This window comes from Schistocerca gregaria, chromosome 1 (assembly GCF_023897955.1).
Source record: "Schistocerca gregaria isolate iqSchGreg1 chromosome 1, iqSchGreg1.2, whole genome shotgun sequence".
NCBI classification, from domain to species: domain Eukaryota; kingdom Metazoa; phylum Arthropoda; class Insecta; order Orthoptera; family Acrididae; genus Schistocerca; species Schistocerca gregaria.
The window spans coordinates 233,873,138-233,899,277 of record NC_064920.1 but is presented as its reverse complement, the minus strand read 5'-3'; the positions used below and the strand labels follow the sequence as shown (position 1 = coordinate 233,899,277).

General features: G+C 45.6%; 1 protein-coding gene and 1 pseudogene across 2 annotated transcripts in view; one reads left to right on the top strand and one right to left on the bottom strand.

The window, feature by feature from the left end:
• The window catches only part of LOC126338532 (serine-rich adhesin for platelets-like), a 2,400,280-nt gene that overhangs the window by 1,160,079 nt on the left and 1,214,061 nt on the right, over window positions 1-26,140 (top strand). The window lies entirely within an intron of this gene.
• LOC126287792 (5S ribosomal RNA) lies at window positions 7,968-8,085 on the bottom strand (annotated as a pseudogene).

The window sequence follows — 26,140 nt, the reverse complement described above, 5'->3', positions numbered from 1 at the left end:
CAGTAGGAGAGAAAGCTGCTCGGCGAAGAACCGCGGTGTATTTATGTTGGAGCAGGGTGCCTGGTGCCGGGTTCCGGCAGAGGGAGCCAATCCGCGTTACGCCGGGATCGATCCCACCCTGCGAGGCGGGCGCGTAGTCCGCCGAGATAAATACGGCAGGGGTGCGCGACGGCTGCTAAATCGCCGGCGATAAAACTCAGCGCGCCGCCGTCCCCAGGCCTCGCAGGACGTGCCGCTCCGCCCTGCAGGTGGGGAACGCTTCCCGGGCCGCGCGCGGGTCTGCAGCTCCGGCGAAATAACGCCGTGCAGCTTCCGCAATGTTCTACGAGCATTCCGGAAAACACGTGCTCTTTCCAACTCGAATTTTTTTTTGTACAGGGTGGTTACAATTAAACTTTCGCTACTTGGGAGGACCCCATGAAAAACGAGTGATTGTAGGACAATGGAACTTGGTGAAGAAATTTGTAAGCACTTGTGGAAGAGAAACAACGAATAAACCATTGAAGGAAACAGGTTGTAATTTCCATGTAAGTCGATAACAATTGTTAACTGTAACCATGTTTACGTTCCACACTACAAACGTTGCTCACTGTGACCACCATCTGCACCCACGACAGTATGGAAACCCCACAACAGATTCAACATCTACATCTACACCTACATGACTTTCTTTTTTTTCCAGTTTCCTCACATCCTCAGAAATTTCTTCTCGTATTATGGCCAATTTTTGATACCAGTAGACTTGTTTCGGCCACAATGCCATCTTCGCCTTTGCTCGTCTGCCTTTCATGTCGTTCTTGCTTCGTCCGACATGGGTTATTTGCTTTCCAGACAGTAAAATTTATGAAGTTCTTCAACTTCTTGGTCACCAATTTTGATCGAAGGTTTTTCGTTAATGTCATTTCTGCTGCTACTCGTTAATTTTGCTTCGAGTTACTTGAGCCCACATTTTGTAATCTTGAAACTGTTTATTCCATTTACCACATCCTGAATCTTACCATTGACATAATTTGACCTTAACTTTTATCCAACTCTTGAATCTTTGTTTTATTTCCGTCATTGCTTATTCGATGTACAGATTTATAGTAGTGGCGAAAGACTGCATCCCTGACTTATATCCTTAAAAATCCGAGCACTTCGTTGTTGCTCTTCTATTCTCGTAGTTCCCTCTTGGTTGTTGTTCATAGTGTTCGATACCTGCGTTTCCCCGCAGCTTACAATTATTTTCGTCAGAATTTCGAACGTATTGCACCATTTCACGTTGTCAAACGCTGCTTTTGAACCACGAATCCTATAAACGTGTCTTGATTTTCTTTAGCTCATACTTCCATCAACAAACCCGACGTCAGTACTACATCTCTGGTGCCTTTACCTTTCATCGAACCCAACTGATCTTCACCCAGTTATCACATCTAAAAAATCAAACTGCGTCCTTGAAACTTCCTGAAAGTCATTTTTTCGTTTTCGGTCGTTTCTTGATTGCTTCAAAATTCATGGAGGTGTGTTCTGTCTATTGAACTGAACGAAAGGCAATTTTTTTTTGCCATACGCGATTGTCTTCTTTTATTTGAGAAACATCTTCAATGGCCTGTATAACATGTTTCGTTTTATACATACAGTATAGTACATGCAGTATGTAGTAGTTAAGATCTGTTACTATTTTTCCTCTCGTTTTTCTGCTTAGAAACAACTTTTCAAAATGTAACATACGAGGATGGTTTGAAAAGTTCACCGAGCGGAACAGAAAAAAAGTACTGACACCATAGAAACTTTTTATTTTTTCAATGTAGTCTCCTTGTAGATTAATGCACTTGGTCCAGTAATGTTGCAGTGCCTTGATCCCATCTCGAAATTGCTTTTCCTCCAGGCCTGCAAAGTAGTTGTCAACTCCGGCTATCAGTTCTTCGTTTGAAGTGAATCTTCATCCACCAAGAAACATTTTCAGTTTTGGGTAGAGATGGAAGTCTGACGGAGCCATATCAGATGAATAAGGCAGGTGTGGCAACAATTCATTCCTTAGTTCTTTTAATTTTGCCGTGGCACCGGCATATGTGTGCGTGCGCGCGTCAAGATTCACGGCACCCATCTTGCAGATAATGTTTTCATTTCTAATTATTCAGTTAAAATGTGCTATACCCTTTCAGGTGACATCCGGCAAGCGTTAGCAATTTCACGCACTTTCAATCTACGATCCTCCCGGACCATTTTGTGCACTTTTGCAATTATTTCTGAAGTAGTGGCCGACCACTGCGCGGATCATCATCTAAGCTCTCCCGACCACATTTAAATTCATTTGTCCACTTGGCAACAGTTCAAAATGAAGGAGCAGAGTCCCCCAGTGTATTCTGGAGATCGGTATGAATATCCTTTTCTTTCATACCTTTCTTTGTGAAGTACTTAATTAGTGCTCGAATCTCGATTTTTTCCATCTTCGCAAATCACTAAACGGGAACAACAACAGAGCCACGTCACCGCCACAGCTCTCTTCCAAGAGGACTGACGTGGCATGTGTTTACAGGCAACAGTCCAATGAATAACACGGGAACAACTCGTTGCGCTAGCGCTGACCTCTCGTGGTAATTCCGAGAGCTATTCAAACCACCATCGTAGTAACATATTGTAAGTACTACAAATATATTTGATACATCTATGAAACGAAACATGTATTACAGGCCACTGAAGATGCTTCACGAATAAAGAAGTGAAACGCGTATGGCAAAAAAAAACTGCCTTTCATTGATTTAGATAGACAGAACACACCTCAATGAGTTCCTGAAAGTGTTGGCTCTTCTTTATATGTCAACCGTTTGATGTGACATGGATGTCGTATATGTGTGCATTTTGGCTCTCCAGGAATAGCTCAACTTCAAAAATTATGTCGTTGTATTTCTCGAAATGACTGACACTTAATGGTTTCTTCATCCTAGGAAAGAGGCTGGCGTCACTGGGTGCCAGCTGCCCCCTCAGGAGAATACAGGAACGGGTTACGACAATGGGGAGGTGGGGCTGAGACGAAATTCGATAGACGAAAGCACCAGCACTGCAGCAAAAACGCCCACCTGAACAGCTTACCATAACGATTCTTCTTGGCATCCACCTGCAACTTCGTCAGAGTGGCCGAGCGGTTCTAGACGCTACAGTCTGGAAACTCTGTCGCGGGTTCGAATCCTGCCTCGGGCATGGATTTGTGTGATGTTCTTAGGTTAGTTAGGTTTAAGTAGTTCTAGGGGACTGATGACCTTAGAAGTTAAGTCCCATAGTGCTCAGAGCCATTTTTTTGTTTCCATAGTATTCTTCAGTGACGATTTGCCTCTTACGATCATAATCTGTTGGCAACATACAATGCCAGTCCCAATAAAGCTACATTTCCACGGGCCGTGGATACGGAAGCGTGCCCTGCTTTCATTACAGCTTTCGCATATTTTGAGCGTAACACTACCAGTTGCCGGTCGTGGGTAGTTCACAGGGACTGAAGTATTTACGGAAACGTGACTCCGTTGATCGTGGAAAGGCGACCATGACCGTACTAGTCGTAAAAAGCAGTACAGCACTGTAGCGAGTTCAGTGCTTATTGCGGTTTTAACGCAGAGAATCAACAGAGTTGTGGAATCGAAAGAAAAACCGAAAAAAAGTTGATGGTGGATCAGCAAGTGGTTTCTAAGTAGATTATCACGACGATATACTTTGGTTGTCACGGAATTAAGTGGTGGGTACCCAGATGATTTCAAGAAAATACTACGAGTTTCTAAAATCTTATTGGATGATGGAATGCCCTATTTCCTAACGTCTGCCTCCATAGCTGAGCGGATAGTGTCGATGGCTGCTATGTGGAGGACATGGGTTCGATTCCCGATACTGCCAGGGTTGTTTCCTTGTAGGAGGACTGTCACGGCTTGCGCTCTGACCCGTGATTTCAATTGAGGACCTGCTTAGCGGAGTAGGAGCCGCTCCACACTCTGGAAAGTCTGCAAAACGCCTCAAGGCAGAGTGTGACACGGCGGCCGGTAGGCCTCCTTTGGACCTTCAGTGTCTACACGAGGAGATCGTTTTACTATTTCTTAAATAAGTAATGACAAGATGTTCAAATGTGTGTGAATTCCTAAGGGACCAAACTGCTGAGGTAATCGGTCCCTAGACTTAAACACTAATTAAACTAACTTGTGCTAAGAACAACGCACACACCATTGCACGAGGGAGGACTCGAACCTCCGGCGGGAGGGACGGCACACTCCGCGACATGCCGCCTCAAACCACGCGGCCACTGCGCGCGGCCACTTCGTGCGGCTAATGACAAGAGACGGACGATAAGTGCAACGAGAGTACTTCAAATAACTTTACGCTATTTAGCCCTACAGTACGTTTAAGAGTCAGTACTTTTTATTCCGTTTTCCAAAAAATACGCACAACACTGGTACATCTGCATACAATCCCCGAAACGACAGAGTTTAAGTCTTTTGTAACTTCATCACCCAACACGTTCTTGACATCGAAGGAGCAAACTCACAGCTGGAAACCGAACAGGTTTGATAGGAGGCATGAATCCTCACGCTAGCCTGTAGCGTTTTAGTGTTCGCTTCGACGCTTTTTTCATATGGGTCGCAGTCCACGAAGACGTGGCTCACGCTAGTGTCACGCCCGACTGAACACACAGCAACGGTCAGCACCAGTTTACCCGATGGTGGCTGAGACTTTATTGGTGGTCGTGAAGCCACATGTTTGCTTGGCTTCTGTGTCTCGATGTTATATACTCAGCACTCATACCTGACGATTAGGTGACTGAAAGAGTCATCTGGATTCGGGGCCCAAAAGGAATACGGGGTCCGCAACGAAGTTCTGACGTCACACCAATCGGCTTGTCCGCCACACGTTGCGAACACTCGGCTCCCTGCAGAGGCCACGGGAAAGCGATATGTAATTGTGAAGGTACTCACTAAAGGTCTTAACTTTGTCCTGTGCTCTTGAGAGCTGGTATGCATTTAAAAGCGCATTCAAAAATTGTTAAACCCGTCTGAAATACCCACTCGATCCCAGCCGGAGAAGGCTGCTAACACTCGTGACACCTGCAGTGTCACGTGGTGTGACGTTCGCGCCAAGTCCTGCCTTTCTCGTGGGCCTAATCTGGATTGGCATGAAGACAGCTGCAACGTTCCCGCTGCTGCCTGTGTTCGGAGGTGTTGCTAAATGGTTTCGAGCAGTCGGTAAACGTCGCAGGGGCAATCTTTGTCGCGCTCAAGATATCTTGCGTGAGGCTGAAAACTGACCGTATGAGTGAATTTGCTTTTCTCCGTTACCGGCTCTCTCGTGATATGGCGGTATTTCAGCACCAAAGACTCCACTTCGCTCTCGATTCTCTGTTCTCCGCAGAGAGATGATTTCCTATGTTTTTCTTCGTAATTCATTCTTGTCTGACCACACTGTAAGCCTCTGCGCCACCGAAGCAAGCCGGCCGGGGTGGCTGAGCGGTTCTAATTTGTAAAGTGTCAGTGAAAATTACGTAGCGTAGTTTTTCACAGTAAAGATAATGGGGAAATCAAAAAGATTATGTGAAACTTTTGGCAAACACTGACACGATCTTCAACATATAATTAATTAATTTTAAACTTAACCAGAACATTCGTAGTCATATCTTTTCTACATTAAGTTCTATGTGGTTGCAGATGACGCACTGCAAAAGGAAAACAATTGTAATACGAAACATAAAAAAACCACGAAAGCCAAGTTGTGTACACTTGTATATAAATACGGAACTTTGTTTTTCAAATTTGTAAATACTTTCTTAAAAACTCAAATTGGTACATGTACAAGTAGTAAAGAGCATTTTTCTTGTTTAATAGAAAGATAATGAAAGCCCACGGATATGCTGAAACTTCAGCGACACGCGTTTAGGTATAAGAAGAAAGGAAATAATCGTGTTTTGCTCAAGGCAGACCCCTTCTAAGACAAATTTAAAAAACAAAAAAAATACTAACCTAACTTCATCTCTTCGGAGTGACAATTACAAATTTATGAGTACCCCTCGTAACGGTAGCAATTGTGAAGCACAATTACATTGTCACACGACACTCTGGTGCGCGCTGGGTCGGTCGACGAAATGGCGCTTGCGTATCCGGCGGCGACGAATTTTCCATCGGGATTTGAGACTTCTCCCCCCCTGCAGCCGGGGCGATGAATAGCGCCATCAGCAACACAGGCGAGCAGGCAGCGGCAACGGCAGCGGCAGAGCCGGAATCGCAGGAATTTCATTAATCGCGCTTGTTTCGTCGGCGCCGCCGCCAGCTCCCGCGGGCTCTGTTCGAATAGAAACCACATTTGTAACCCGTAATCGCTTTCCGATACCCGACTGCCGTTGAGAGATATCTTTGGGATTTCGTACCAATTTTCGAATGGCTGCGGGCGTAATGGTATGCGGCGGCTGCTTCGCACCTCCGGGCCCGCCTGCCCCGTATCAGATGGCGGCGCGTCATTTGGTGAGGGGCCAAGTCCGCTCGCCCCTGCCGGAGCACGCTGGGGACCGCATGCGCTCTGCTGCCCCCGTGCAAACGACCAACTAAACGTCGCAAAACTCCCCGCAAGTCCCTGTCTCCTGCTCGGGCAGATAAGCACACCGGACAAAAAAATTAGTCGCACTAATTTCGTGAAACACTGCCTCTGGCTTTGATAATGGCCACAGTTCGGCGAGGGAGAGAGTACGCATGATTCTTCACGTATGCCACATTCGTCTGAAACCGCGCATTGACGATTGGCAGGTGAAGAAGTATGAAACTGCAATTTCCCTGTAGATGGTGCAGCCCATGTGGGGGACAAAAAGGGCAACAGCGCTTAAGTAGTCTACCTAGCCCAGGGCTTCCCAACCTTTTCAGCTGGCGGACCCCTTCTTCAGTCGAAAATCCATGGCGGACCCCTAGTCAGTCAAGAGCACAGTAACTTTAAATGTCAGAGCGAAACCCATGGCGACTGAAAGCTTCTTAATGCAAGTTCCATGTTCCCAATGAACCCCCGCCCCCGAAGTATCAACAGTGTTTGGTGAAGGTCAAAAATCGACTTCTGAAATAGGTAGTGCACTGACAAAGCAAGTTTAACATCTAATGATGCCTGGGGCCGCATACGTGCCAGTGAGTGCTGTGATTGGTCGACAAAGCTCGCTCCGCACATGCGTAAAAGGTTTCAGTGCATCTACCGCCGTGAGCCGGCAAACAAACGACCCCCATATTGTTGCGAAATAGGCGTTCTGAGAAGCCACATTCTTCGGCACTAAATTGTGTATGCGTTCTCACTTCGGAACCGCAGAGGCTGCTTGGTAATGAGACATGAAGTAAAAGTACACTTTTTTTTTCACACGAAACAAAAATAGTGATGAATTTGGTTTTCACATTTTTATTCAATAATTTTTCTCATTACTTTACACGATTCAGTGAAGGGCGGCCACGGATCCCCGAGAAAGAGCCGGCGGACCCCTAAGGGGTCCGCGAACCACACGTTGGGAAGCTCTGTCCTAGCCTTTGCAGATGACATAGCAATAGTAAGTGAAACGGAAGATGACGCAAAGACACATCTCGACAACTTAAGTAAGGTAGCCAGAAAGGTAGGATTGAGGATCGCTTATAACAAGACAAAGATATTAAACCCCACTGCATACTGGGAAACACCGGAAGCTGGACAAATTTAAATACCTGGGAGAATTTATAACAGGAAGGGACAGGATCAAGGAGGGAATAACAGAGTGGATGAAGAAGATGAGGTCAGCCTCCTGCGTGACGAGAGAAAATGCACTCCGTCTTCAGGCCACGAGTGGCCCACCGGGACTATCCGACAGCCGTGTCATCCTCAGTGGAGGATGTGGATAGGAGGGGCGTGGGGTCAGCAAACGGCTCTCCCGGTCGTTATGATGGTATTCTTGACCGAAGCAGCTACTATTCGGTCGAGTAGCTCCTCAATTAGCATCACGAGGCTGAGTGCACCCCGAAAAATGGCAACAGCGCATGGCGGCCTGGATGGTCACCCATCCAAGTACCGACCACGCCCGACAGCGCTTAACTTCGGTGATCTCACGGGAACCGGTGTATCCACTGCGGCAAGGCCGTTGCCCATGACGACAGAGGTATACAATAAAAATAATATATCCACAGAGCCGAAGATAAGCCACTACAAGGCAACAGTGAGGAATGCAGTATTATATGCTGCTTAGACGATGACACTAGGAAGAAATGGGGCAGAGCAACTGGAGAAAGAAGAGAGAAAAATACTGAGAAAAATACTAGGTCCCAAAAGAGGTGGAGAGAGGTGGATGTGAAGACCTAGGGAAGAATTGTACCGGAACATGAGAACAACATCCGGGGAAATCCGACTCAAAAGGGCAAGGTTTGCTGGACATGTAGTTAGAATGACGAAGATAGTGTGGGAAACAACAGAGAGGACAAGGGGAAAGACAGGAACCAAGTGGGTTGTTGAACATTGGAAGGACTGGTGGAATTGGGGATCAAGATCGAATGAAAGGAAAATTGGAGGAACAAACATACACCGACAAATATGCCGGAGATCAATGACAGAGAAGAATACAGGAAAAGATTAGAATGTCACCGGTGGAGTCGCCAGGAGAAACGGAAGCTGGAGATCTCGGAAGAAGAGCGGGAGAGGAGAAGAGAAAGAATGAAGAGATTCTGGGAGAAGAAGAGGAAAATGCAGTCCAGGAAGGGGCTACCCGTGATCCTACAGAGGCCGTAACGCAAAAAGAAGAAGAACAAGAACAAGAACTAGAAGGTGGTACAGCCGCCAGTGTAGGGCCCGTGCGACCTAGAGAGCCTGTATACAGAGAGAGTGGCCATTGGTGAAGTTGCCCGTGATTGGTTGATTAGCTTTGGCAGGAAAATGGCGCCAAACACCTCACGCGCTTCCTATGTTCGCCGTGCTTTTTAGTTGAACTGAAGTTCAGAGGACTTTCGGAAACGATTAAAAGGTATTTGAATTATTGAGAGACTTGTTATGCGTTGTGCATGAAAGTTCGATTCAGTTGTATATCGTTTTTAGTACGTAATTAGCGTTTGCGATCTTAAATACCAGTTGAAATAATGAAGTGTTTTGTGATGAAGTCGGTAGGCCTACATGTTTGAAGTAAAAACGTTAGCAATTGTACAGTATTGTATTTGACATCTGTAATTCGTTCTGCAGACGTTCGTAAACGATGCGAGGTTGTGCTGCATTTGGTTGTTCCAATAAAGGCGAAGGTGGATTTCGCATGTTAGCATTTACGGCCGGCCGCTGTGGTCGAGCGGTTCTAGGCGCTTCAGTTTGGAACCACGCGACCGCTACGGTCGCAGGTTCCAATCCTGCCTCGGGCATGGATGCGTGTGATGTCCTTATGTTAGTTAGGTTTAAGTAGTTCTAAGTTCTAGGGGACTGGTGACCTCAGATGTTAAGTCCCATAGTGCTCAGACCCATTTGAATTTTTAGCATTTCCACACAATGAAGAAAGACGAAAGCAGTGGGCAGTCGCAGTCATAAATCAAACAGGAGCCTTGTGGAAACCAACCAAGTACTCTTATCTATGCGAAGTAAGTCGTTTTTGCTTTTTACTACATATAAAACAACTTGCAATATACATAGTTAAATTTGAAAACAGACCTGTAAACTGGCTGTGTGAAAATTATATCATCACATTATTCCTATAAACAAAGACATTTAACGAATGAGTTCGCCATATTGTCTTGTGCTTTTGATTCGGTGAGTGTGTACTCCACTACTGGCTATTCAAAAGACCTGCCCGCAGTTTGGCAGAAAAATGGCCGCCGTATCGTCCGGTTGGCCACTCTCTCCCTATACAGGCTCTCTAATGCGACCGCGTCTGCAGCGCCGTCTGCTTTGTGTAACGGATGACGACGAATGTCAGCACACAGGAACCCAAGTTCCATACATCGCTATCTGTTTCTAACCTGTAAACATGTCGAGTTTTGTGCCTACGAACTACGATTTGCGGACAGCATTGGGTTTCTGTTATCATTTGGGAAGAAATTGCTGCAGAATCGCATCGAATGCTTATCGATGCTATCGGTGAACATGCTCTTGGGAAAACACAGAGTTTCGAGTGGTTCAAAAAATTCCAAAGTGGTGATTTTCACGCGAGAAATGACGAGCGCGGGAAACCACCGAAGACAACGAATTGCATCCCTTATTGGATAAAGATGATACTCAAATTCACCGGGAAGTCGCGGAACAATTGAATGCGACGTAGAAGGCCGTCTGTCTTCGATTGAAAGCTATGTGGAAGACGCAAAAAGTGGGAAAATGGGTTCCGCATGAACTGAATGAAAGACAGCAAGCAAATCGAATGACCACTTGTGAAATGCTGCTCTCCAGATACAAAAGAAAGTCGTTTCCCCATCGAATAATGACAGTTGATGAATAAGGGGTATATTTTGAGAATTCTAAGCGTCGTAAATCGTGGGGATAATCCAGGCAAAGTAGAGCATGATTCAGTAAGTCTGTCAGGTATGGTTCAAATGGGTCAAATGGCTCTAACCACTATGGGACTTGGCATCTGAGTTCATCAGTCCCCTAGATTTAGAACTACTTAAACCTGACTAACCTAAGGACGTCACACACATCCATGCCCAAGGCAGGATTGGAACCTGCGACCGTAGCAGCAGCTTGATTCCGGACTGAAACGCCTAGAACCGCTCGGTCACCGCGGCCGGCCCCTAACCTGCGTCTCCATGTACTGATCCATATCATATTATCTTAACTTATACCAAGTTAGTTCTATGTACTTGTAAAATACAAATTCTGTAAGATATATTCCGACTAAATAAACCGTACTGGACGTGGCGAGTGTCCACACCGAGTGAGGTGGCGCAGTGGTTGCCACACTGGATTCGCATACGGGTGGACGACGGTTCAGATCCGCCCCCGGTTATTCAGAATTCGGTTTTTCGTGATTCTCCCAAATCTCTCCAGTAAAATATTCGGATGGATCCTTTGAAACGGAAAGGCCGATTACCTTTCCCATCCTTGAAACAGTCCGGGTTTGTGCTCCGCCCGTAATGACCTCGATGTCAACGGGACATTAAACTCTAATCCTTCTTTCTCCGAGTGTCCACAGCATTGTCATCGAGGAGATGTAGGAGAATGGGCAACACCTAGTCACCGAGAATCTCGAAAAAAAAGAAAGAAAGAAAGAAAGAAAAAGAAACACCACCCTGGTTCTTTCACTCGCCTACCAAAATGAATGAGTCCAAATTATGGTGGGAAGAACACCACTAACATATCAAATAATCATCTAGGGCATGAATTAAACAGTCAGCACATTGCAGGTTAAACGCCCCATTACGCTATCAGGCGTTATGTGGTTTAAAAAGATCCAAAATCGCAACTTGTCAGACGATACCGCGTGCCTCCAACAAACTAATTTCCAGTTTCTGTGTTGTGTGACCCCATGAAAAGGTGCTGCTTTCTGTGCTGCAGCGAGCAATGGCCTTTCAGGAATGACAGTACACCAAATGTCCATTGTGTGCTCTTCCATTCTTCCATTCGTTCCGAAATTGGCCGAGATAAACCTGCATTATCAGTCAGCAGCAATGCCTATCGGATTTGTGACCGATTGTTATGGACAAGGGGCGACACTCGTTTCCGGTTCCTGTCGGTCAGGATTCTTTTTAAGAGTACTGTTCTGTGGCCGCATTACGTAACTGTGAGTAATGCAATGTTTCTTGTAGACGCTTTCGACAGTGAGTGTTGTTACAACAACAAATCGGGCAACTTATTTCATTGGGTTATCGTGGGCATGCCATTGCGTAATCGACCCATCATACTGCGGTGATTACATACCTTCGAGTCGCTCATACACATCACTTTACTCTCACGATTTACGTCAGACGTACCGACTACAGGCCGGCCGATGTGGCCGAGCGGTTCTAGGCGCTTTAGTGTGGAACCGCGAGATCGCTACGGTCGCAAGTTCGAATCCTGCCTCGGGCGTGGGTGTGTGTGATGTCCTTATGTTAGTTAGGTTTAAGCAGTTCTAAGTTCCAGGGGAAATAAAGATTTTTAAAAAAAATGTTCTAGGGGACTGATGACCTCAGATGTTTAGTCTCATAGTGCTTAGAGCCATTTGAACCATTTACCGACTACAATGGTCCAAAGACTGTGTTCTTTTAAGGAGGTGACTAATATAATAAGGCATCCGGACACTGGTATATAATGCGGTGTTGATGACCAGAGGCAGACCCGCCAGTATGAAAGGAAGTGGAGAGAACTGTGTTATCTGTGGATAAGCAGTAACATCAGAATTGGTCTGTCAGGGGCGCTCAGTGACTCTAAACGTGGACTAGTCACTCAATGTTACTTGAGTAATGAATCGATCACGGACATTTTAACCCTTCTAAAGCTGACAGCTCCACCGCTGGTGATGTGTCAGTGAAGTGGAAACGCGAAAGAATAACACCAGGTCAACCAAGACGACGCACACCTCATGCACTGCGCTGCCGGACAGGGATCGTCGAGCACTGCTTAGGTTGTGAATCGAACCCGGGTCTGCTGCTTACTAGGCAGGCGTGTCGGCCACTAAGCCACCTTGACACAGCGATTCACGAAACTGCACGGATTATGCTGTCACACCAACCCTGGGTTCGGTGTGGGGCGGCGGTGGGGTTAGTGGACTGATGTAGCCTGTTGTGGGGTTGTGTGCCACTGAGGGCTGTGGCAGGGACAAAGCCTCTCCGTCGTTTCTAGGTCCCCAATTCAGTACATACATACATAGATATATACATCCTGTGACAGTCTCGCTCCTCGATCCAAACTCTCATTGCCGCCCCAGTCTCCTTTAATTACCCACTTACACACGAACAGAATTGCCGAGGCTCTCTATATTCTAGAGAAGCACGGCGGCATCGAACGTAAAGGGGGTCCAGACTGAGGTCGGGCATTGTCGTGAAAAAAAAAATCCTTTTTGACAGTGATCCTCGGCGCTTGTTCTGTATTGCGCGGCGCAATTTCTTAATGGTCTCGCAGAGCCATCTGCATTGATTTTTGGCTTCGTGGTAAGAAATCATCAGCAAAATGCGTTTTCTGCCCCCAAAAACGGGGCACGTGACTTTTCGGAGTGTCAAGATTTGCTTAGGCTTAACTTTCGTTGGGGATGAGGTGTGTCTCCATTCCAGTGATTGCCGTTTTGTTTCAGGGGTGTCGTACGATACCCAAGTTTTATCCCCCCTGACTATCCAAGGAAGAAAACCACCCACTTCTTCATTGTAGTGTGTCAAAAACTGAAGTGCACTGCCCGAGCGTTGTTTCTTGTGTTATTCAGTAAGATTTTGGGGTACTCAGTATGAGCAAAGTTTTCCAAATTTCAGTTTTTAGTAACAATTTCATGAATTAGTGATCGTAAGATTTGCGGAACTTCCATAGCAAGGGCACTAAGTGTAATTTTACGGTTGGGCTTAATCTTATCTTCAATTGTGTGAACCAGTTCATCAGTAACCACAGACGGGCATCCACTTCGTTCTTCATCATGCACTTGATCACGTCTTTCATTGAACAGTCTGACCCATCTTCTAACCATTGAATCACTCATAGCATTTTGTCCGTAAGCCTCGTAGATTTGCTGATGAATTTCCTTTGGTTTAACATTCTTTGCATTTAGAAAACTAATCACAGGTCTGATTTCACATGCGGCGTCATTTTCAATTACGGCTGACATTATAAAGAAGAAGTACAAAGCACAAGTCGGCAGCAGCGATCTGAAAATGGCGTACATCTCTTCTCCTTGAGTCAGAGTAAATGCAGCGCATGCTCGGAACTGCTATCGTAGCGCTGCCGCGGATAGAAATAGAAACGGAATTTGCTTTATGGACGACCCTAGTATATTGAGTTATGCTTTTAACTGGGAAGGATATATAACCGCGAGGTCTAGTGCGCCTTATACACGCGGCTCCCCCCGTCGGAGGTTCGAGTCCTCCTTCGGTCATGGCTGTGTGCTGTCCTTAGCGTAAGTTAGTTTAAGTAATGTGTAAGCTTAGGGACCGATGACCTCAGCAGTTCGGTCCCATAAGTCCTTACCACAAATTTCCAAATTTGGGAAGGATATCGCTGTCTGTTTCCAATCTCGGGAAAATGGAATGTGTGTAAGGCGATATGTCATGAACTCGTGTGTCAATGAAAACTAGAATGTAATATTCATACATAAATGATTTCATATATCGAAACATGATTTTGTTAAATGATAGCGCACACAGGCGACTGTGTTTCGCCGTTTGATTAATTTGCAGTCATTATTGAGGGCCATCGATAGCTGGTGAAACGAGACCTGCTTTGCGTTTTGTACCAATATAACTGAAAAAGTTACAAGTTTATTTTTATACTGACAATGGACTGTTTCATAAACTGTTGATCTGACTTGCACTAAGTTGTTAGTTTAATACTGCACTATTTCAGGATTCTGTCGCAATTTCAGTTGAATTAGAATATTACTGAGATTAATATTTCTAAATCCTGCCGCATTTTGACAAAAAAAGCAGATTTTGACATGGGAACAGAAGATGTTACCTATTGCTCAAAAGTCGTCGCAGTGCTTCATGAATCTTTGTCTCCGTAACTATCTTCTTGGTATGGCTGATAGCTAAAGATCAGTCCTGTCGTATACCATTTACAGTGGCATCTTTTGCCGAAGGAAGCCTGATTACACTATATCCTTTACTGTTAGCTAGTTCGTCGACCTGGGAACGTGAAGTTTTGGCTTGTACAGCACTGTTAAGTCCCATTAACTTCGCCTTGGTTCAGCTTCATCTCACGGAACATTTCTTAGTACCCAGAGCAAAATATCCTCCTTCGTAACCGCTTTGTTTGAAACATTCCCTTAGAAATTTTTTTACAAATGACATTGCTGGTAAACCCCTTACGTTACTTGATTTTCAAACAGCTGAGCAAAACTGAACGTACTCAGACATCTCTTTTTACTTATTCTGATCATCACTAAACTGACACACAATATTTTTCTAGCGCAACGCAATCTCACTTTCAATAATCAAAATGGTTCAAATGGCTCTGAGCACTATGGGACTTACCATCTGAGGTCATCAGTCCCCTAGAATCTAGAACTACTTAAACCTAACTAACCTAAGAACATCACACACATCCATGCCCGAGGCAGGATTCGAACCTGCGACCGTAGCGGTCGCGTGGTTCCAGATTGAAGCGCCTACAAAATCCCTACAAAAGAATGGCCCTGACTAACAATAACCTATACCTCTCATGAATCACTTATCTCACAAAAATCTTCGTTACTCAAACTACTGCAATACAGCGAGCGCCAATACTGCTAGCTGAATAAAACATTCTTACTACTGAAGGCACTAACTACTGAAAGGCATTTTTAGCAAATGAAAGATTTTGATAGAGAACGAACAATCTATTTACCTTAATAATGTTCAAAAGTCATCATATATATGTATAAAGGTCATGATCTCGAGTCTTAGAAATTTACTCTTTCTGACGGAAACACGTCCAGATCGTTCTCTCTCAAAATTCTGCCATCTCACTCCCCACATCCACCACTGCTTGCGGCTCACCTCCAACTGCGCAGCGCTACGCGCTCTTCACATCTAACTGTCCAACTCTACAATAGCAATATTCCAACAATGCAAATCAGCCACAGACTGCACACAGCACAGTCAGTGATTTTCATACAGAGCGCTACGTGGCGTTGCCAACATAAAAACCTAAACAGCCTACTTACGTAACAGCCTACTTACATGTTGTAGGTTTATGCATTACAACAGAGTGGTGTGGCGTCGCGTTTTGTCCTTTACTAACGTCACTGTATTCAGATGTACTGCACTGTTGTTATTAATACAAAGCCAGCACAAAACACTTGCTCACAATACCTGACACACTGGACTCGCATTCGGGAGGACGACGGTTCAATCCCGTCTCCAGCCATCCTGATTTAGGTTTTCCGTGATTTCCCTAAATCGTTTCAGGCAAATGCCGGGATGGTTCCTTTGAAAAAGCACGGCCGATTTCCTTCCCAATCCTTCCCTAACCCGGGCTTGCGCTCCGTCTGTAACGCCGTCGTTGCCAACGGGACGTTAAACACTAACCACCACCACAATACCTGACGACTACAGAACACTTCAACGCCAGAGAATACTACTTTACCAGAGCTGACGAACGTTGATGCATCTAATGCGTGGCACGACGTGGTTCTGTTTGTTCATAATCTGGCAGTAGGGTAGCTTTACCAGCCGAACAGCTGGCGGCGTGGTAGGGAAAGCCGGCACGCTATTGGTGTTACCTAGGCAACGGCATCATGTCCCACTACTGTGCGGGATGGTTCCTTTCAGAGGGCACGGCCGGCTTCCTTCCCCATCCTTCCCTAATCCGATGATACCGACGACCTCGCTGCCTGGTCTCCTCCTCCAAAACTACCCCCACCCCTGTCAGCCAAGCGTCAAAAGTCGCAACTAATTTTCAACGCACTTCACGCAATTTTTCTACGGAATTTGGACGAGAAAATGTGTTGGCACTGCTTATTAAACGGCTCTCATGTTGTACTGTATATGAAGAAGAAGCAATGTTTCATTATTTATCCTTTTCTGGTGAAACGTATCGAACTATATGCGAGTGATACTCTGGTGTACTCTTGAACTTTCGAAATATTCAACTCGGTGGGTAGTCGAGCAACGAGTGAGCGATTTCACCTCTCTCGCGTTTTTACTTTTTTTTTCCAATTCACGCTGCAGCCAGATGAGAACGGCAGCGCGAGGAATTTTGGCTCGCGGGTAGGTGGGCGTGGCGGGGGCGGACGTGGGCCGGCGGCCGCAGCCGCTGTCGATAGCCGCGGCCTCTGGACAGCGGCGGCGGACCGCGGCAGAAAGGCGCGCGCGGGCACACCGCTCCCTCCCCCTGGCGCTGCCAGTCCGCAATAAATCTGGCGCCGCGCGCATTGGGCATGGCGGCACGGCCCTGCGCTCAGTGATTTGTGCCCGCAGCCGGCTTACCGCGCACCGATGTCTGCCTGCCTAGCCGGGGACAGCCGAACTCCCTGCGGACCGTCCGCGCCGCCAGCGGCACAGTATTCCGCGCCTCGCTGGCCCCCTACCGCTCGTTACTGGTTTCTTCCCCGCTTCGACTGCCGAGTTGCAGCGTTCGTGGAAAATCTGTTTCTGCAGGTACATTATGTCCTTTCACTCAAGCGACTTCCTTCCCATAGTCGAATGCTTGTGACAAGTTGGGTCGGTACATGAGTTCATCGCGTTTTCTTATAACTCGGCATTTAACAGTTGACTATGCCACTATGGCTGCAGTGCATTAGGACTTTGATTTTATGAGACAGATCTGATGATGATCATTAAAGACCGAAACCGGTAATCTATTAAACAGAAAACACTGCGACCATAGACTTAAATTAAAGAAAACATATTACACATACGGGTCACTGTGTTTTGTGAAACTTTAATTGTTGTTGTTGTGGTCTTCAGTCCTGAGACTGGTTTGATGCCGCTCTCCATGCTACTCTATCCTGTGCAAGCTTCTTCATCTCTCAGTACTTACTGCAACCTACATCCTTCTGAATCTGCTTGGTATGTTCATCTCTTGGTCTCCCTCTACGATTTTTACCCTCCACACTGCCCTCCAATGCTAAATTTGTGATCCCTTGATGCCTCAGGACATGTCGATCCCTTCTTCTAGTCAAGTTGTGCCACAGGCTTCTCTTCTCCCCAATCCTATTCAACACCTCCTCATTAGTTTTGTGATCTACCCATGTAATCTTCTGCATTCTTCTGTAGCACCACATTTCGAAAGCTTCTATTCTCTTCTTGTCCAAACTATTTATCGTCCATGTTTCACTTCGATTCATGGCTACACTCCATACAAATACTTTCAGAAACGACTTCCTGACACTTAAATTTATACTCGATGTTAAGAAATTCCTCTTCTTCAGAAACGCTTTCCTTGCCATTGCCAGTCTACATTTTATATCCTCTCTACTTCGACCATCATCAGTTATTTTGCTCCCCAAATAGTAAAACTCCTTTACTACTTTAAGTGTCTCATTTACTAATCTAATTCCCTCAGCACCACCCGATTTAATTCGACTACATTCCATTATCCTCGTTTTGCTTTTGTTAATGTTTATCCTATATCTTATATCCTCCTTTCAAGACACTGTCCATTCCGTTCAACTGCCCTTACAAAACCTTTACAAAGTTTTTATTTCTTCTCCATGAATTTTAATACCTACTCCGAATTTTTCTTTTGTTTCCTTCACTGCTTGCTCAATATACAGATTGAATAACATCGGGGAGAGCTACAACCCTGTCTCACTCCCTTCCCAATCACTGCTTCCCTTTCGTGCCCCTCGACTCTTATAACCGCCATCTGGATCCTGTACAAATTGCAAATAGCCTTTCGCTCCCTGTATTTTCCCCTGCTACCTTCAGAATTTGAAAGAGAGTATTCCAGCCAACATTGTCGAAAGCTTTCTCTAAGTCTACAAATGCTAGAAACGTAGGTTTGCCTTTCCTTAATCTAGCTTCTAAGATAAGTCGTAAGGTCAGTATTGCCTCACGTGTTCCAACATTTCTACGGAATACTAACTGATCTTCCCCGAGGTCGGCTCCTACCAGTTTTCCCATTCGTCTGTAAAGAATTCGCGTTAGTATTTTGCAACTGTGACTTATTAAACTGATAGTTCGGTAATTTCCACATCTGTCAACACCTGCTTTCTTTGGGATTGGAACCGTGCGACTGCTACGGTTGCAGGTTCGAATCCTGCCTCGGGCATGGATGTGTGTGATGTCCTTAGGTTAGTTAGATTTAAGTAGTTCTAAGTTCTAGGGGACTGGTGACCTCAGACGTTAAGTCCCATAGTGCTCAGAGCCATTTTTGGGATTGTAATTATTATACTTTTAATTAACGCATGAAAAATACATAACAGAGACTTTACCCAACATTGATACATACTGAAGAGCCAAAGAAATTGGTACACCTGCCTAACTACTTGCAAAGCCCCCACGAGCACGCAGAAGAGCCTCAACACTAAGTCGCATGGACTTGAGTAATGTCTGAAGTAGTGCTGGAGGGAACTGACACCATGAATTCTGCAGGTCCATTAATCCGCAAAAGTACGAGGGAGAGGAGATATCTTCTGAGCAGCGCATTGCAAGGCATCACAGATACGCTCAATAATGTTCATGTCTGAGGAGTTTGGAGGCCAGCGAAAGTCATTAAACTCAGAAGAGTGTTGTAGGAGCCACTCTGTAGCAGTTCTGGACGTGTAGGGTGTCGCATTGTCTTGCTGGAATTGGCGGAGCCCGTCGGAATGCAGAGTGGACATGAACGGATGCCGGTGGTCAGACAGGATGCTTACGTACGTGGCACCTGCCACAGCCGTATCTAGACGAATCATAGGTCCCAATGCACTGACATCTGTACACGCTCCACACCATTACAGAGCCTCCACCAGCTTGAACAGTCCCTTGCTGACATGCAGCATCCGTGGATTCACGAAGTGTCTCCATACCATTACATGTCCATTCGCTCGATACAATTTGAAACGAGACTCGTCCGACCAGGTAACATGTTTCCAGTCGTCAACTGTCCAATGGTGGTCTTGGCGTGCCCAGGCGAGGGGCGTAAAGCTCTGTGTCGTGCAGTCATCAAGCGTACACGAATGAACCTCTGGCTCCGAAAGCCCATACCGATAACAGAGTTCGTACGGAGGGAAATCAGAGCTAGTACGGATAGGTATAGGTGTTCGTTCTTTCGGCACGCTATACGAGATTGGAATAACAGAGAATTGTGAAATTGGTTCGATGAATCATAGCCAGGCACTTACACGTGATTTGCTGATTATCCACGTAGCTGTAGATGTTCATTGAATGGTTCGCAGGCTGATACCTGTTGATGGTCCAACACTGAAATCTGCAAGGGTTGCTCTTAGGCCACGTAGAACGATTCTCTTCAGTCGTCATTGGTCCCGTCCTTGTAGGATCTGTTTCCGGACGCAGCGATGTTGGAGATTTGATGTTTTACCAGATTCCTGATATTCACGGTACACTCGCGCAATGGTCGTACGGAAAAATCCCCTCTTCGTCGCTACCTCGGAGATGCTGCGTCCATCGCGGCGACTTAAATCTCGATTACCGACCAGTGCAGCAGCAGTAACCGAGGTAAAAACACTTGTCTTATATAAACGTTGCCGACTGCAACACCGTAATCTGTTTATTTACATATTTCACCCATCCAAGTGCCCACCACGCCCGACAGCCCTTAACTTCGGTGATCTCACGGAAACCGGTGATATACATATAGATAACATATAATATAAATATAGGCTAATAGTATATATTCTGGTCAAGCTTCTCGCTCTCTGGAACTGTCACGGCTGTTTAGTACTTTTTCTGCCTTACACAGCCTTCTCAGTGTCTGACCAGTTCGTACCTCCCATTATTGGCACAACATGTCACGCCAAACATTTTTCAGATTCCTCTGGGACCATAAGGACATAATATTTCCATCGTTCATACAGATCTGCTATGCCAGATTACACGATATTTCTTTTGGAAAGGACACACATAGTCCCTTAGTGTACGACCCATTTAGAGCTTGTGCTACAATTCCAATGAGCTCATTGTTGACAGGTTGTTATACTCTAAATCTTCCCACATCCCTTTTTACTTCTGAAGTACAACTCGACGTTTTTCGTTCAGAGTTATAAAAGTCCAAAAGAAACAGCACATCGAAAAAGAAAAATCGATTCGATAAAGACTGTGGTGTGGGTTCAACATGGAAAAAAGTATAAGTGTCTAGGTAAGTCAGTTCATCAGTTCACGGGTCGAAGTGCACTTAGAACGCACCGATTTTAAGAGCACCACGCAGCTGTATATCATAGCGGTGTTCAGTACCATTTTAGGACTAAAGAAAGCTTTACTTATAAAACATACATATAGAATATTGGAGCACTGATTATCTTGTAAAGTCGCTACACAACGTCCGGCCAAAATATTCCGATACTGATTCTATGCCTGGCATTTTAGCAACGTCACCGCATTGACTACGGTGCCAGCTTGAACGAACAGCCGGCCAGGGTGACTGAGCGGTTCTAGGCGCTACAGTCTGGAACCGCGCGACCGCTACGGTCGCAGGTTCGAATCCTGCCTCGGACATGGATGTGTGTGATGTCCCTAGGTTAGTTAGGTTTAAGTAGTTCTAAGTTCTAAGAGCTGATGGCCTCAGAAGTTGAGTCCCATAGTGCTCAGAGCCATTTGAAGCATTTTGAACAAACAACTGTAAACAACGGACTCGCTTGCGACAAGCCAGTTACGAGCTGACATTGGTAAGTAGCGGATGTGCGGCCGTAGTGTCTGAACGTTGTTATGTCACAAATATCGGTGGAGCAACATCTCTAAATCAAGTTTTCAACACATTCTGCATAATGTTTTGAATATGAGCAGTGTGTGAGCAAAGTTTGTCCCGCACACCTTGTCTTCCCAAAACAAAAGAACGTTGATACCTGCAGCGGGTTAAATTAAATGCCAAACGCGGCCAGTTTGTTTCTCGAAAGGAACGTCATAGGTGTCGAGACCTTGTGTTACTAATACGAGCAGGCTCAGAACGACAAAGTACAGTACTATACTTGGGTATTGCTAATCAGTGTGGGATCCGTACCAGATCGGGTTGACAGATGAGATAGAGAAGATCCAAGGAAGAGCGGCGCGTTCCGCCATAGGGTTGTTTGGTAAGCGTGATAGCGCTACACCGGTTGCTGAGCGCCTTCCGACTCGTTGAAAATAAAAGTCTCGAAGTATTTAACGGCTAAGTAAAGACGCGGGGATGTAGGAGTAGTTCTGTAGCGAGAAGAACGCCCACCTTTGTGAGCGGTGAATGCTGAACCCGTGTTTCACCTGCACAGATTGGGACCGTGGTGCCGCCGTCGTTATATATTAGGTATCACGGGCGGAGTAAACAACGCTCTAAATAACACGCGGCACAGTGGCGGCGGTGGCGGCGGCGTGCAAACGGCGTGTAACAAAACAGACGCGCTCCAGAATCGCTGGCGCGCCGCCAGGTGGCAGCAGCGGTCGCGTCGCACCTGCCCACCCCGTCAGCGCGAGGCGCACAGCGCAGCCCCATAACCTGCCGCTACGCCTGTCCTCCACTTTCCAGCCTCCTTCCCTCTCATCCCAAGGACGAAACAACAGTCTCACGGATTTTGCTACCTACCTGAAAAGAAAGATATGCCGTGTGTGAAAGGGCTGATGCTGCTCAACACTGTTGCGTAAGAATGAACACTGTCTGGCTTATGCTGCAAACGGAAGGCCAGCCTTAAGGTGTGGCTCGTAGTTTCTCATATACACTGCTCTAGAAACCTAAAGGACGAGATTGATAGTGTTTCTGCTGTCTTCAATCCGAAGACTGGTCTGATGCAGCTCTCCATGCCTCTCTGTCCCGTGCAAGCCTCTTCATCTCCAAATCACTACTGCAACTTACATCCTCCTGAATCTGGCCGTGCGTGGTAGCCCCGTGGTCTGAGGCACCTTGCCACGGTTGAGAGGTTCGAGTTCTTCCTCGGGCATGGGTGTGTGTGTTGTACTTAGAGTAAGCTAAGTTAGATTAAGTGGCGTGTAAGCCTAGGGACCCATGACCTCAGCAGTTTGGTCCCATAGGAACTTACTAGAAATTTCCAAAATTTCCTCCTGAATCTGCTTACTGTATTTAGCTCTTTGTCTCCCCTGCGATTTTTCTCCCCCCCCCCCCCCCTCCCTCCCTTACACTTCCCTCCAAAACTACATTGGTGATGTCTTACAACGTGTCCTATCCACCGATCCCTTTTTCTGGTGAAGTTTTACCACAAATTTTTCCTCGCCCCAGTTCCGTTCAGTACCTCTTCCTTAGTTACGTGGTCTAACCATCCAATCTTCAGCTTTTCTCTCTAGCACCTCATTTCAAAATACTATCTTATCTAAACAGTTTACTGTTCACGTTTCACTTCCGTAGGTGACTGTACTCCGTACAAACACTTTCAGAAAAGACTTCAAATGGCTCTGAGCCCTATGGAACTTAATTTCTAAGGTCGCCAGTCCCCTAGAACTTAGAACTACTCAAACATAACTCACCTAAGGACATCACACACATCCATGCCCGAAGCAGGATTAGAACCTGCGACCGTAGCGGTCACGCGGTTTCAGACTGTAGCGCCTAGAACCGTTCGGCCACCCAGACCGGCTTCAGAAAAAATTTTCTGGCACTTAAATCTATATTCCATGTTAACAAATGTCTCTGCCTCAGAAACTCCTTTCTTATCAGGTCCAGTCTACATTTTATATCCTCTCTACTTTGGCCATCATCAGTTACTTTGCTGCCCAAATAGCAAAACTCACTATTTTAAGTGCCTCGTTTCCTAATCTAATTCCGTCAGTATCACGTAATTTAATTCAGCTACTTTCCATTATCCTAGTTTTGCTTTTGTTGATGTTAATCTGATATCCTCCTTTCAAAACACTATCCACTCCGTTCAACAGTTCTCCCAAGTCCTTTGCTGTCTCTGACAGGTAATCGACAAACCTCAGAGTTTTCATTTCTTCTCCCTGTACTATGATTCCTACACCAAATTTTCTTTGGTCTGGTTTATTGCTAACTCAGTGTACAGATTGAATAACACCGGGGATAGGCTACAGCTCTGTCCCACTCCCTTCTCAGTCACTGCTTCCCTTTCATGACCCTGGACTCTTGAGACCGCCATCTGGCAAGTTGTACCCTTCCGCTCTCTGTACTTTACCCCTACTACCTTCAGATTTTCAAAGAGTGTACTCCACTCAACATTGTCAAAAACTTTCTCAAAGTCTACAAATGCTATAAACATAGGTTTGCCTTTCCTTAACCTATCCTCTAAGAGAACTCGCAGGGTCAGTATTCCCTCGCGTGTTCCTATATTTCTCCGGAATCGGAACTGATCTTCCCTTCTAATAGTTTTTCCATTCTTCTGTAAAGAATTCGTGCTAGTATTTTGCAACCGAGTATTATTAAACTGATAACTCGGTAATATTCACATTTGTCATTACCTGCTTTCTTCGGAATTCTTCTTGAAGTCTGTCTCAATCATCTTGCTCACAAGATGGAAGAGTATTGTTATGGTTTACTCTCCCAAGACTATCAGTAGTTTTGACGGAATGTCGTCTGCTCCCGCGGCCTTGTTTCGACTTAGGTCTTTCAGTGCTCTTTCAAATGCTCCTCGAAGTATCGTAGCTCCCATCTCACGTTAATCTACGTCCTCTTCCATTTGTATAATGTTGCCTTCAAGTTTATCTCCCTTGGATACGTCCTCTGTCTACTCCTTCCACCTTTCAGCTTTCCCTTCTTTGCTAACATAACGTGAGGAAACATGTTGGTAGAAATCTCCCAGTCATGCACAAAACACTGTATGTCATATGTCGCGAGGTCAGTGTTACTACAGCGTCAAATGGGGCTGGCCCCGCAACACGAAGCAGTTGAAGGAGCGGGAAAAGACAGTGTGTGCCAATCAGCGAACAGTTAACGTGCACTTGCTAGTGGTCTTCATTACAATATGGCCCGGAGTCAATATCTGAATGACTTCGCACGAGGAACAATCGTCGGAAAACCAGAAGTACCAATTCTGACGAGTGTAGCCCAGGAGGATTGTTTCACGTGCATGCGGAGCGTTTCGAACTACAGGCACTGCTGCCCGAAGGAGAACAGGTGGTCGACCACAGTCAACTACAGCTAAAGATGACCGTTACGTTATGAAATTGCCAAGAAGGGATCCACTACAGACAACGGAGCAATTGCAACCACACTTAATAGGACTGCTCGGCGAGCAAACCCATGCTCCCAGTGGCAAGGCGATTAGGGAAGGATGGAGAAGGAAGTCGGCCATGCCCTGTCAAAGGAAACATCCCAGCAGTTGCCTGAAGTGATTTAGGGACATGACGGAAAACCTACATGAGGCTGGCCGGACGCGGGATTGAACCGTCGTCATCCCGAATCGGATTCCAGTGTGTTAACCCCTGCGCCACCTCGCTCGATGTTTTGTAATGTCTAGGAGCCCATTACACACAGCGGTAACTTCAGTGTAATTATTGTCTTGGAATTGCTGTTGGTCTCATTGCGTATTTCTTTGACTTATATTCTGTGCTGTGTTGTACTGTAGCAGTTCTATTTATGTATAGTTAAGTTTCATCGAGCAAAGTTACTTGACATCATTCGTAAGTTGCTTTCGACCTCAAGTTTTTCGCACCGGTGTATTTACTATTCATGAATACTGCAGTGATACCGAATGCATGTTAATGATTAGCTCTTTGGCAATCGGCATATGAGACAATAATGTTTCACGTAAAAGTATAAGCAGGTACATAGATGGTGCCAGTGGTTCACATGACGCCGGTAGTGCAAACGAACTTAATGGAGCAATGCAAGTTCTGAGCACTGTTTCGCTTTGTTGGATCTGTGATCACACGTACAGTAGCTGGTAAAGGCAACGTACCATTAAGCCTGATGGGTTAGGGGTCATTTATTGTTCCACTATGCATTTGTAGTAACAAGAACGGCGATTCAAACTTTGTATCCCCTAACCTACGAGGGGACTTGAAAAAGTAACTAATGATTATACACTTGTCTTGGTAATCAAAAAAATGTTTACCTTATTTTTAACTTACCATGACGCGTTGCGGGTTACCCATCGTGAGATCTGTGGCATTAGGATGCAGTGTAAGATGAAATAGTTATATGTACATTACAATGAAGTTATGAAGCTTACATACCATTGACATCGAGAGACAATCTATAGTCATTTGCAATCGTTCCATCACAACGTCAGTGTCCCCGCTGGCTCAGGCAGTACAACATCTAATAAGGTAAACGGTATTTGCCACTATGTGGTATTAGTGAAAAAGTCAAAACGTAAGTTTCACTTTACCTTGGCAGCCAAATAACTTTTATTTAATGCTGAACTGTACTTCTAAGTAACACAAATACAGTGCTGTCCAAAATTAAAGCAACAAATGAAAATTTTGCAAGGTTGCGTTTATTTAGCCAAAAAACAGAATAAACAGGTGATGGTAAACTGAAAACAATGTAAAGAATACCGAACGTAAACAATTCAACATGCATAACGGAAGACAAAAATTTTCTTCGT